Source organism: Bufo bufo, chromosome 4 (genome assembly GCF_905171765.1).
Source record: "Bufo bufo chromosome 4, aBufBuf1.1, whole genome shotgun sequence".
In the NCBI taxonomy this organism is placed as follows: Eukaryota; Metazoa; Chordata; class Amphibia; order Anura; family Bufonidae; genus Bufo; species Bufo bufo.
This window is the reverse complement of record NC_053392.1, coordinates 249,465,737-249,479,284: the sequence shown is the minus strand read 5'-3', so window position 1 is coordinate 249,479,284 and position 13,548 is coordinate 249,465,737.

Genomic DNA, 13,548 nt, shown 5'->3' with positions numbered 1-13,548 from the left:
TCCACACCCTACAAAAGGAGGAGGGGTGATTTAAAGGCAGGGAAATCAAACGCAGGAGGAACAGCTGGGAGGAAGGAAACATAAAGTAAAAACCTCATCACAGGGGCGGAGAAACAGAGCAGTGAGAACTCCTCCAAGCTCTAGTAGTGACATCATCACAGGGGTGGAGAAACAGAGCTGTGAGAACGTCTCAAAGCTCTGGTAGTGACAATGGGACAGTATGCCGAGACAGAGGCACATGTTTGAGCCTTCTATCGGCGTTACAGGTCAAAAAATACACCCGAAGACTGCCATCGATATAAGGCTTAAAGAGAACCTGTCATCAACTTTATGCTGCCCATACTAAAGGCAACATAAAGAAGAGACAGGTGAGTGGATTTCAGCGGTCTGTCATTTAAAAGATAAAAATTAGTGGTTGCCGAGAACCAACATCACAATTATTGCAGACTGGGCCTGGACTAGAGTCCCGGACACCTGAGAAGAGTCCTGGTTAGTCATGGATTCCTGCTCTCCCTGCCCACCTGCTGATGACTGACAGCCTTCTACCTAGTTTTCTCCCTCTCTAGGAGAGAACTGCCAATCATCAGCAGATGGGCGAGGAGAGCAGGAGATTAGGAATAACCAGGACTCTTCTCAGGTAGATTTGACTCTTTTCAAGGCCTTGGCTGCAATGATGAAGATGCTGGTTCTCAGCAACCACTTACTTTTAGCTCATGACTGACACACCGCTGACATCAGCATTTCTGTCACTATTTTATGCTGTCCTCAGGGATGTCAGCATAAAGTTGATGACAGGTTCCCTTTAAACTTGAAGATACAAACAACAAATCCAGCTCACCCTATGTGTCGAATTCCCAGTGCACAAATCCAACCAGGTTGGTCTTGTATTTGCAACAAAAAGGAAACTTGATCCAGCACTTGTGGGATAGTTGTTCCAACTTTATTGGTGGAAATCAATTACATACAGTGGACCCCTTTGCACACTGACAACCCTTCAGTTTACGTTAAGAGTTATGATTAAAACCGAGGAGTGGTCTAAAATACATAAACTGAAGGGTTGTCAGTGTGCAGAGGGGTCCACTGTATGTGATTGATTTCCACCAATAAAGTTAGAGCAACTATCCCACAAGTGCTGGATCAAGTTTCCTTTTTGTTCCCTTTAAACGTATTGCGGAATTACAGTGATTTTATGCAAGTACATGGCAAAAAATACAGGGTTAATAAAAACTTCAAAGAAATGATTATAGAAAACAGGCCATTTGTAGCTGGTTTCCATAAGGAACATCAAAGACAACAGCTAAAACATCCAGATGTGAAAAATGTAATACATGCAACAAGTGACACTAGACAGACAATAAGAAACAAAAGTCTTGATCTTTTATTCTAGATCTTTTGGAAGATTTGAGTAGAAACAACAGACTTTTTTAAATACTTCTATGGCTCTTTTTTTAATCTCTTTTTATTAAAGCAATGAAACAGAACAATGCAGAGACACAGTTTTGCAACAAAACAGAAAAAAGCAAACAATAGAAGTATCAATATGTCATATCTCATCAAAAAAGAGGATTTTGGGTGGGGTAATTGGAGCAGTAAGTGCAGCAATAGCACAAGCAGATAGATGAGGCAACCGTAAGTTAGAAAATCCTCAATATTGTGAAGTCTAGAGCTTTTCTCTTCTGGAAATTCAGAAGCTCGGAGACCATAGAGATCAGTGTAAAACGGGTGGAACTTCTTAGCAATATCCTCTGTTTTATACAGGAAGATGTGGTTTTTATTTTTGATAAATTTAATATGAGATTGGGCTATTCTTTTCTTAATTCTGGCAAAATGTTATGTTTATAGTACATATACCATTTTGCTGAGTGAGCATTTAACACATCTTTTAATTTGTTACATAGTGTAAAGAGTTCATCCAGGGAGGCTCTCTGCTTACATTGTCATTCTAAAGTAGTAATTTGTTGAGACATGAAATTAATTTCCCACTCTTTATCTTTCTTTAGTTTGGTACCTAGTGCTATGAAATGGATTCTCATAAAGGCTCCATACTATTGGGGAACTGATATTTGGAATTTATTCAAAAGTCCCCATTTTTTGTTTTGTTCTGGCCTTCCATCATGAATGACAGAGGCTGGCCCACCAGGGAGGGGAGTCATGCCTTGCGACACCTCCATCATCTGGTACCAACCGCTGCATTGGTCGGCCAGTGAGTGGGCTAGATTTGGGACTGCATAAATAATTTAAATTTTGGCGGGCGCCTCACGGCCGCCCTAGTGCCGGACGCCCTGTCCATACAACGAGATGGCAGGCGTGATGTTGCGATATTAGTTAGGTTAGGTGTCTCCAGCTATCTTCATGTTTTATGGCTCCCGATGAAACATCATGTTGATGGAGAAACGCGTCGAGCCGGTGTAGTGTAGGAAGACTTAGGGTACTTTCACACTTGCGTTATTCTTTTCTTTTATTGAAATCCGGTAAAGGGTCTCAATACCGGAAAAAAACGCATCAGTTTTGTCCCAATGCATTCTGAATGGAAAGCAATCCGTTCAGTATGCATCAGGATTTCTTCCGTTTCGTCCCTTGTACGGTATTGGACCGGACAAAATACCGCAGCATGCTGCAGTATTTTTTCCAGCCAAAATCCGGGAACACTACCACACTAATGCCGGATCCTGTACCAAATTGCCGCATTGCCGGATCCGGTTTTCCAGTCTGCGCATACGCAGTTCTTTCTAGCTTTGAAAAAATTAAACAACGGATCTGTTATTCCGGATGATAATGGAAAGACGGATCTAGTATTTCAAAACATAAGTCTAACGGATCCGCATCCGGAAAAAAAAGATATCCGTTTGCATACGGATTTCCGGATCCAGCAGGCAGTTCCGGCAACGGATTCTAACAACGCTAGTGTGAAAGTACCCTTATCAATCACTAGTGGAAGCACTTTAGCAACAATGTATCCATAGAGTAACCGTGAGGGACACGTGTATCTTGTTAGCATTCCTCAGCTGTTGGTCAACAGCACGAGTGTAGAAAGTGTGAGTGGCATGTCCAAAGGAACAGATGGAGCTGCTACTGATTCTTTAACCGTGTCTCTCACTGCTTTACTGTATGGCATGATGGATGGGACGCTGCTGCCTATGATAAGAGGGGCAAGCATCTACATCCCATCTGTGCTCTCTTGTGGCCAAGTTGACCACCATTCCCTCTAACAATACTGATCTAAGTTGTCCTGACCACTGTTGCCCTACTCCACTCATGCTAGAGAGATAAGTTACATGGGGATAAAATAAGGGAACAAACATACGTTGTGTAGCATAAGAGGGGCTTTGAGATATAGCTGGTTCAAACGCGGCATCAGTAGTTATATTATTTCTTACTAAGTGGGTTCTCTTTCCCGCCCATTACAAATAAAGACTTTTTTGTTTTCACTTTTAGTGTCTACAACCACCACTGTGAACTAATATTTGGGGTGTAGTTAGGATTGACAAAGAAATGAAGGGGGTCATTTATTAAACAGAAATACGCCTAAATTAGGCGTATTTCTGGCGCAGATTGCAGCGCAAAAGGTCTTTTGCTCCACAATCTGCAACTTCTCCCCGCTCACGCCAGGTCTAAAAAAGTGAGCAAGGAAGGGGACGGGCCAGTAGATCTGTCTCATTTACTAATTTCTATGTCTGTTTTAGGTGTAGAAAATTGTCTAAATGTGTTACATGTAGAACTGGCGCTGGATACGCCGAAGTTATGAAGAGTTATGGAGCCTCTTCATAACTCCGGCGGATCCACCACCAGGTGTAGGGCTTATTAATTATATGCCGGTCTTAATAAATGTGCCCAAAAGTTTGTACTCTAAGGCTTCATGATGTTGAGGTCTGTCCAATAGAGTCTCATTCCGATGGCATGATCACTCATGTTTAAATACATTTTGGAAAGATAATACTGAAACAAGTGCATGATTAGGCAGTGTGCAAGTGCCTATGAAAGCGTTAGGGGCCCATTGTAATTGAGATCAGGGAATAGTTTTCCACACAAGCGCAGTAAGTTTTGTCTGCGATTGCGTTCAGTGGTTGTTTTTTTTCATCCGGATGCAATCAGTTTTGATGTGTTTTTCATGTGCGTAAATAAAAACCCAAAGAATAACATTCTACATCTCCTAGCAACCGTTACTGAAAAACACTTTGCATGTGGATTGCATCCGGATGCAATGCGTTTTTCATGGAAAACTCTTTCACTTCTATGGAACCAGGGCTGCTTGTAAAACCAGAATATAGAACATGCTGCGATTTTCACGTAAAGCAGAAATGATGTGTGAAAAACAACGCTCGGGTACACCGACCAATAGAAATTAATGGGTCAGGATTCAGTGAAGGTGCAATTCCGTACGTTCAATTCACGCATTGCATCCGTACTGAAAACTCGCTTGTATGAAAGAGGCCTAAAAGAAATAGTCCCTTTCCTGGGGATTCTGAATTCTCCAAACATCAAAAAGATCAGGTGACAGAAGTAAGGTTTTGAGATTTTTCAACTTGGTTACCTCATAATATACACACAAAGATGTCACATGCCGCATGCTAATGAGCTGATTTGAGTCCGGCGTGATGTCATTGAGTCCAGCGTATATTTAATTCAGAGCTATAGCCACTCCCCTGCCCACCTGCTGCTGATTCATATGGAAACAAACTGTCATTCAACAGCAGGTGGGTGGGGAGAGTCAGGAGCTCATGAATATTCAGGACTCATCATTATCAGCTGGAGCTTTTCAATACAAGATGTTGGCAGATTGACTGGGTCAATTAAAGAAAGTGACCCAGCATTTTGCTAAGAGAATCAGTCACTTATTTATGTTGCCCTTAGTTAGGACACTATAAAACTGGTGACAGGTTCCCTTTAAGTTCATTCAGAACTTTAAGGAGTGATGGAATTTGGTTCCTGTTTGGGGCATAAATATTTGCTATAGTCACCATCTGAGATTCTATCTTGCCTTTAATGAACAGAAGGAAGCCTTCAGTGTCAGTAAAAGTGTGTGATAAAGTGAAAGTAATGTTTCTGTGCAGGTTCCCTAATACCTTGGATGCTGAAGAGGGTTGAGTATTGTAAAACCAGTGAGAGTAAACTTTAGGGATTTTACATCCTTTAAAATGGGTCTCTTGTAATAAGACAATCTCTGCCTTATATATTTCTAAAGCAAGAGGATGTGCGACTGTTTGTTGGCAGAGTTAAAGCTTTTAACATTTTTATAAGATGTGTACATTAAATAGCCATTGGAAGTATAGGAAGTTGAGTATGGTATCTCAGGAAACCAGTATCTTTGTGCTCTGTGTAGATCCAACAATAAATCAAATAAGACGATGTCCGATATATTGGACAATTCAGGGGAGGAAGCAAAGTGGCAAATCAGCAGCTACTAGGTCCCATTTTAGGACAATCTGAACACAAAAGTAGCATGCATATCAGGCACACAAACACGGAAAAGATGCATAAGTAACCCTTGTCCACCTCTGGAAAGAGTATGTAAGCCCTATCCTTAGAGCCTTACAAAGTAAACAACTATAGGTAACAAACAGTTAGCATAGAGTCTGTACAAATACTATGGTAGGTGTGCAGTGTCCTAAAATCCACTGCAAAGCAAGGAAAATTTTAATGTCACTGTATTTCATGCATTATATTCATGTAATAATAATAATAAAAATATAAATGTTAAAAATATATTCATGTAATACATGCATGTCCCACAAGGTTGTATAGGGAGTGGGAGGTCCTAAGTTGCTAGGCAGGGCTGCCTCCACCCTTCCTCTACAGGAGGAAATAGAGAGTTTAGTGTTGGCTGCAGATACCTCAGAGCAGCTTGGAGCAGAACTTTCCAGTAAAGACTGTAACCCTGCAGCTTACAAACAGTTTATGTGTGAGCCCTCAGAACAAAGAAATATACAGAAGGTTCACAAAAGGGGATGCGGACTACTTTGTAATTGCCTCCACCCTGGCTATAGCCTCCTCTGCATGTGGTGGGAACAACATAAGACTACAGGCTGCCCATCATAGCTAAAGAAAAGGAAATGGTCTTTGTTCAGAGACTGTATTCCCTTGAGGATACAGTGGATATAAATATATATCTGGAGATAAAGAACCTGCACCCCTTTGGGCTGGAAAAAGGAACAATTGTAGTGCCTGATTATAAGTGAGAAACTAGCCTCAATATACAATCTTGGGAAATGTTTGTGTCAAATGAAAAAGACTGCATTTCATGTATGCAGCGCTTGTGTGAATCATCTGCTGACCAACTTCAGTAAAGTACTGTGCACCAAAACCTGGTCTCATCATTGTACTGCACTGCACTACACTACAGTTTACTTCATAATTTTCACTGCATGGCGACAAGAAGTGCTGGGGAGGACAGCCACTGTGACCACTGCCATTCTCATCTGCACTACTATCTCAACCTTCTCACTAGGCCGCTGCAGGTGGATACCATACAAAATCCACAATGCATTCTCAGGAAGGGATTCCTCTGGATTAGGCCTCATGCACACGACCGTTCCATTTTTTGTGGTCCGCAAACCTCGGATCCACAAAAAACGGAAGCCGCCCGTGTGTCTTCCGCAATTTGTGGAACGGAACGCAAAATGGACAAGAATAGGACATGCTATATTTTTTTTGCGGGGCCACGGAACGGTGCAACGGATGCGGACAGCACACGGAGTGCTGTCCGCATCTTTTGCGGCCCCATTGAAGTGAATGGGTCTGCATCCAAGCCGCAAAAACTGCGGCTCGGATGCAGACCCAAACAACGGTCGTGTGCATGAGGCCTAAGAGATGAGCCAACTTCTTGAAATTCATTTTGTCTCTCATTCGGCAAAGCTTTTAAAAAGGTTGATTCGTATCCGAATTGATTCTACGCGAATCAAAGTCACTCCAATAGTGGAAAACTAGCTCTTCAGGGGTGTGAATGTCAAAAGTCGAGGCTACTACATCTTGGAAAATCTGTATGTTCTCAAAATCTCAAAATACAGATCATGCTACTGTAGGTAGGGTCTCTACAGCCATAGAATCAAGGACATTTTTAAACCATATTTTTTTCTCTAGTTCTCCTGGTCTTCTATCAGAAGTAGAACTTTGTCCAAAATGTTACGTTTTTTCCTGTAATTTGCTCTTTAACCTCTTCCGGACACATGACGTACCGGTACGGCATGTTGTCCCGGCGGACGGTGATCAGAACTGGGTGCCTGCTCAAATCATTGAGCAGGCACCTTGGGTCAATGTGCCGAGGGGTCCTGTGACTCCCCCCCCCCCCCCCGTGTCGGCGATCGCAGCAAACCACAGGTCAATTCAGACCAGCGTTTTGCTGCGTTTCCGGGTTATTCGGGACTCTGGGGACCCGATAACCCGGAACAGGATGGTGATCGGTTGTGTGATAATACACCACCAATCACCATCCTGCGATCCTGAGAGGTGATGGTGACATCACCTCTCAGGATCGCCTCTCATTGGTCGGCTGGGCGGGCATTTCAAATTACAGCAGCGCTCCTCTCCTTCTCCTTTTCAGTCCGGGAGCTGAGGAGAGAGATCTCAGAGCCAGCACCCCCATCTGTACAGGGATCATCAGCCAGCACCCCATCTATGCACCAAGGTATTAAGGAAAGGTTAGGGAAAGGTTAGGTTAGGCAGGGATATTCAGGGAAAGTTAGTCAGAGGAAAAACAAAAAACAATTTTTGTTGCATCACCCTAAATCGGGTGTCTGGGGTCCACAGCACAGCTGTGTGACCCTAGACCCCCCAGGGGTGCTGCAGCTTGCCCCCTTCCCCCCCACCCCATTTTTTTTTAGGGGCGCAAGCAGTTTTTTTTTCTTTTCTTCTGCGTATGCTGACTGTGGCCGGCACTCTTAGCGTCTGGCCACTGTTAGCGCATCGCACACCCCGAACAGTTGATCAGAGATCTTTTATTATTTTTTTTATTTTTTTTCAAATTTTTTGCCCTTTTTTTTGTTATTTTTTTTTGTCTGTTAGGTTTAGGGTAAGTTCGCGAACACCCATGCCCCTACACACACACACGCACACCAAATAAAGTTTATCACGCACGCACACACACACTCTCCTATGGCCCGCCGGATGTTCTCGGCCAAGGAGGCATACGCCCAGCTTGCCTCCGAGTCCGAGAGCCCCAGTGAGGACGAGGATGACCCCACTTTCCTTTTGTCATCCGCGTCCTCCTCATCATCTAGCGATGATGATGAGCCCCCAAGGCGGCGGAGACGCCACCATGCGGAGCAAAGGGACCGCCATGCTAGGGACCCTGTGGCTCACACTAGTACGAGCAGCTCTGGGGCTCATACTAGTTTTCCAGCCAACCAGTTAAGTCCACCGGAGCCCCCTACTGGTGAACTTGTCTGGTATACCCCAGAGCGTTTTGAGCCTGTGATTCCTGATTTTGTAGGCCAACCAGGAATCCAGATTTCCACAGTGGGCTTTACTGAATACGACTACTTTAGTCTTTTTTTCAGTGACCACTTTGTAAATCTAATGGTGGAGCAAACAAACCTGTACGCCCAACAGTTTGTTGCTCAACACCCGGGCTCCTTTTTGGCTAGGTCTGGTGGCTGGACTCCGGTCAGTGCAGCCGAGATGAGGACGTTTTGGGGCCAAGGCCTCGTGTTGCACATGGGCCTAGTCAAGAAAACTAGTGTCAGGCATTACTGGAGTGGGGACGTCCTCTACCAGACCCCACTTTACAGTACAGCCATGACACTCTCCCGGTTTGAGGCCATCCGGAAATGCCTGCATTATGTAGATAATGCAGCATGTCCCCCCCCCCTTCAAGGTGATCCTGCCTATGACCGCCTGTACAAAATCAGGCCGGTTATCGATCACTTTGGGGCCAAATTTGTGCAGGCCTATATACCTGGAAGGGAGGTCGCGGTTGATGAGTCTCTCATTGCTTTTAAGGGGAGACTCATTTTCCGCCAGTATGTTCCCTCTAAGCGGGTGAGGTATGGCGTGAAGCTGTACAAACTTTGTGAGAGTACCTTAGGGTACACTTACAAGTTTCGTGTGTACGAGGGGCGAGATTCCCGTATTCAACCCCCAGAATGTCCCCCCACTCTGGGTGTTAGCGGGAAACTTCTGTGGACCTTATGCACTCACTGCTAGATAAGGGTTACCACCTGTACGTGGCTAGCTTTTATACTAGTATCCCCTTGTTCCAGTCCCTCGCCGCCAGATCCACACCCGCTTGTGGAACCGTGCGGAAAAATCCTCCAGATCCACCCCCTCCAGGTACCTATCCCCAGGGGTGCGATCCGTGCCCTTACCAGTGGAAACCTGTTGCTGGTCAGATATGAGAACAAGAGGGATGTCCTTGTACTGTCCACAATTCATGGTAACGGCATCACCCCTGTCCCTGTGCGAGGTACCACGGCAACGGTCCTCAAGTCACTTTTATGGAGTTTCTTTCTACTCTAGGGGTGCATCAGGGGGGCTTAAAATGGGACATGGTGTAAATAAACCAGTCCAGCAAAATCTGCCTTCCAAAAACCACACGGCGCACCTTTCCCTCTACGCCCTACTGTGTGCCCATACAGTAGTTTACGGCCACATATAGGGTGTTTCTGCAAACTACAGAATCGGGGCAATAAATATAGCATTTTGTTTGGCTGTTAACCCTTGCTTTGTTACTGGAAAAAATGGATTAAAATGGAAAATTTTCCAAAAAATTTAAATTCTCAAATTTAATCTCCATTTGCCGATAACTCTTGTGCAACACCTAAAGGGTTAACAAAGTTTGTAAAATCAGTTTCGAATACCTTGAGGGGTGTAGTTTCTTAGATGGGGTCACTTTTATGGAGTTTCTACTCTAGGGGTGCATCAGGGGGGCTTCAAATGGGACATGGTGTAAATAAACCAGTCCAGCAAAATCTGCCTTCCAAAAACCACACGGCGCACCTTTCCCTCTACGCCCTACCGTGTGCCCGTACAGTAGTTTACAGCCACATATGGGGTGTTTCTGCAAACTACAGAATAGGGGCAATAAATATAGCATTTTGTTTGGCTATTAACCCCTGCTTTGTTACTGGGAAAAAAAGGATTAAAATTGAAAATATGCCCAAAAAAAAATCAAAATTCTGAAATTGTATCTCCATTTGCCATTAACTCTTGTGGAACACCTAAAGGGTTAACGACGTTTGTAAAATCAGTTTTGAATACCTTGAGGGGTGTAGTTTCTAGAATGGGGTCATTTTTGGGTGGTTTCTATTATGTAAGCCTCACAAAGTGACTTCAGACCTGAACTGGTCCCTAAAAATTGCGTTTTTAAAAATTTCAGAAAAATTTCAAGATTTGCTTCTAAACTTCTAAGCCTTGTAACGTCCCCAAAAACTAAAATGTCATTCCCAAAATTATACAAACATGAAGTAGACATATGGGGAATGTAAAGTAATAACAATTTTTGGAGGTATTACTATGTATTATAGAAGTAGAGAAATTGAAATGTGGAAATTCGCACATTTTTCCAAAATTTTGGTAAATTTGGTATTTGTTTATAAATAAAAAAGATTTTTTTTTTTACATCATTTTACCAGTGTCATGAAGTACAATATGTGACGAAAAAACTATCTCAGAATGGCCTGGATAAGTCAAAGCGTTTTAAAGTTATCACCACTTAAAATGACACTGGTCAGATTTGCAAAAATGGCCTGGTCCTTAAGGTGAAATATGGCTGTGTCCTTAAGGAGCTCTGAGTGTGCAATTTTCAGATTCTCAACTCAGCTCCCAATGTGATTTACATAACACAATTTATTAATGACAAATAATGATTGTACTTGTTCGCATCAAAAATTTCTCATACGTTGAATGAGTGTTTTTGGTCAGATCGCTCAATCGTTAGAAACATATACTTGCTACGATTCTCATCCATCTTCCATTGTTCGAATTGTAACGATTATCTGCTTGTCTAAATCCACCTTTACAATAAATGCACAGACAGGGGCGTAACTAGAAGTGACTGGGCCCCACAGCAAATATTTGTAAGGGCCCCACCAGCGCGCTTCGCACCTCCCTCCTCCTGTGTAAACCCCACTCCTTTGGCACAGTGTAGAGATATACTGTATATTGTGGGGCACAGTGTAGCGGTATACTGTATATTGTGTGGCACAGTGTAGAGGTATACTGTATATTGTTTGGCACAGTGTAGAGGTATACTGTACATTGTGTGGCACAGTGTAGCGGTATACTGTATATTGTGTGGCACAGTGTAGGCTATATGTGTATAACAAACATATTTCATATGAAAACTTACAATTACTTGACTTGGCCCTTGGGGATCTTGGACACCACTTCAACACTTGGCCGGGGGCTCGGTGGAGCTGATGTTGTGCTTTATCCTAATGAGAAAGATTTCATAATAAGGATTTGGAGAAGGGGCAGAGGGATAGCAGAGCAGGGAGAGGATGGTGCTGCTACTAGGGGTCATACCATGGGGGAGTAATAAAGCCCACCATAATGCCCCCCCAGTAGAAATAATTCTCCTTATAATGTGACAGTGCAAAAATACCCCCTTGTAATGCCCCCAGTTGAGCTAATGTCCCCATAGTGCCCCCATAATGTCCCAGTATAAAATACCCCTATATAGTGCCCCTAGTAAATTCCCCCATAGTGCTCCTCTCCCCCCTTCCTGCTGGTGCCCCCCATAATGTACCAGTATAAAATGCCCCATATATAGTGCCCCAGTAGATGCCCCTCAGTGTCCGGCCTCTGATAGGCTGCCGGCCTAGTGTCCCCCATAATGCCCCCCAATAATGTGCCAGTAAGTGTCCCCATAGATGCCCCCCCATCATGTGCCAGTTTCAAGTGCCTCTCACCTCCCCCCCACATGTCCCAGTATCATAGTGCCATCTCCCCCCCCCAATGTGCCAGTATCCAGTGCCTCTCTCCTTCCCACCCCCCATGTGCCAGTATCATAGTGCCAAACCCCCCCATGTGCCAGTATCAAGTGCCTCTCTCTTCCCCCCCTTCATGTCCCAGTATCATAGTGCCATCTCCCCCCCAAAAAAAGTTACAGTATCAAGTGCCTCTCCCCCCATGTGCCAGTATCATAGTGCCAAACCCACCCATGTGCCAGTATCAAGTGCCAACCCCCCCACGTGCCAGTATCAAGTGACTCTCTCCTCCCCCCCATGTGCCAGTATCAAGTGCCTCTCTCTTCCCCCCATGTCCCAGTATCATAGTGCCATCTCCCCCCCCAAAAAAAAGTGCCAGTATCAAGTGCCTCTCCCCCCCATGTGCCAGTATCAAGTGCCAAACCCCCCCTCCCAGTGCCAGTATCAAGTGCCTCTCTCCCCCCCATGTGCCAGTATCAGGTGCCAGCCCCCCTCCCCTCCCCATGTGCCAGTATCAGGTGCCAACCCCCCTCCCCCCATGGGCCAGTATTAAGTGCCTCCCGCTCCCCCCGGCAGTAACAGTCAGGTATTAAAAAAACAAAAAAAAAAACACTTCTACTTACCTCCATGTCAGCGATGCGATGCAGCCTCTTCCTGTATGTCCATATATGGAGTCAGTGCTTGTATTTCAGAAAAGTTTCTGCTGGGATTCGAACCCACAACCTTCATGTATCAGAGACAAAGCATTTACCCACACAGCCATAAAGGCTGCCTTGCCACTGACTGAAAAAATATGAGACTTCTACTGTTATAGCTGGCTAAGTGTACATCTATACACATGACAGCTGCCCCAACACACCCAGCACTGCTATATCTCTATATGACAGATGTCCCAGCACATTCAGCTCTGCTATATCTCTATATATGATAGCTGCCCCAGCACACCCAGCTCTGCTACATCTAATACACATGACAGCTGCACCAGCACACTCAGCTCTACTATATCTCTATATATGACAGCTGCCCCAGCACACCCAGCTCTGCTACATCTATATATCTCTAAGTATTGCTATACAGTAGATAGATATATAGAGATATAGCAAAGCTGAGTGTGCTGGGGCAGCTGTCATGTGTATAGATGTAGCAGAGCTGAGTGTGTTTGGGCAGCTGTCATGTGTATAGATGTAGCAGGTCTGGATTTGCTGGGGCAGCTGTCATATATAGAGATATAGTAGGCCTGAGTGTGCTGGTGCAGCTGTCATGTGTATTAGATGTAGCAGAGCTGGGTGTGCTGGGGCAGATATCATATATAGAGATATAGCAGAGCTGAGTGTGCTGGGACAGCTGTCATATAGAGATATAGCAGTGCTGGGTGTGTTGGGGCAGCTGTCATGTGTATAGATGTACACTTAGCCAGCTATAACAGTAGAAGTCTCATATTTTTTCAGTCAGTGGCAAGGCAGCCTTTATGGCTGTGTGGGTAAATGCTTTGCCTCTGATACATGAAGGTTGTGGGTTCGAATCCCAGACACATCAGGAGACAGTAAGATTAGATCACATTAGCGAGGGGGCCCTTAGACAAGAAACGATCATATTTAACTAACTTGAAAATAAACTGTCACACACGCTGCCGGGCGCCTTGGCAGCCCGGGCCCTGAAGCAGCTGCTTCCCCGGTAGTTACGCCAC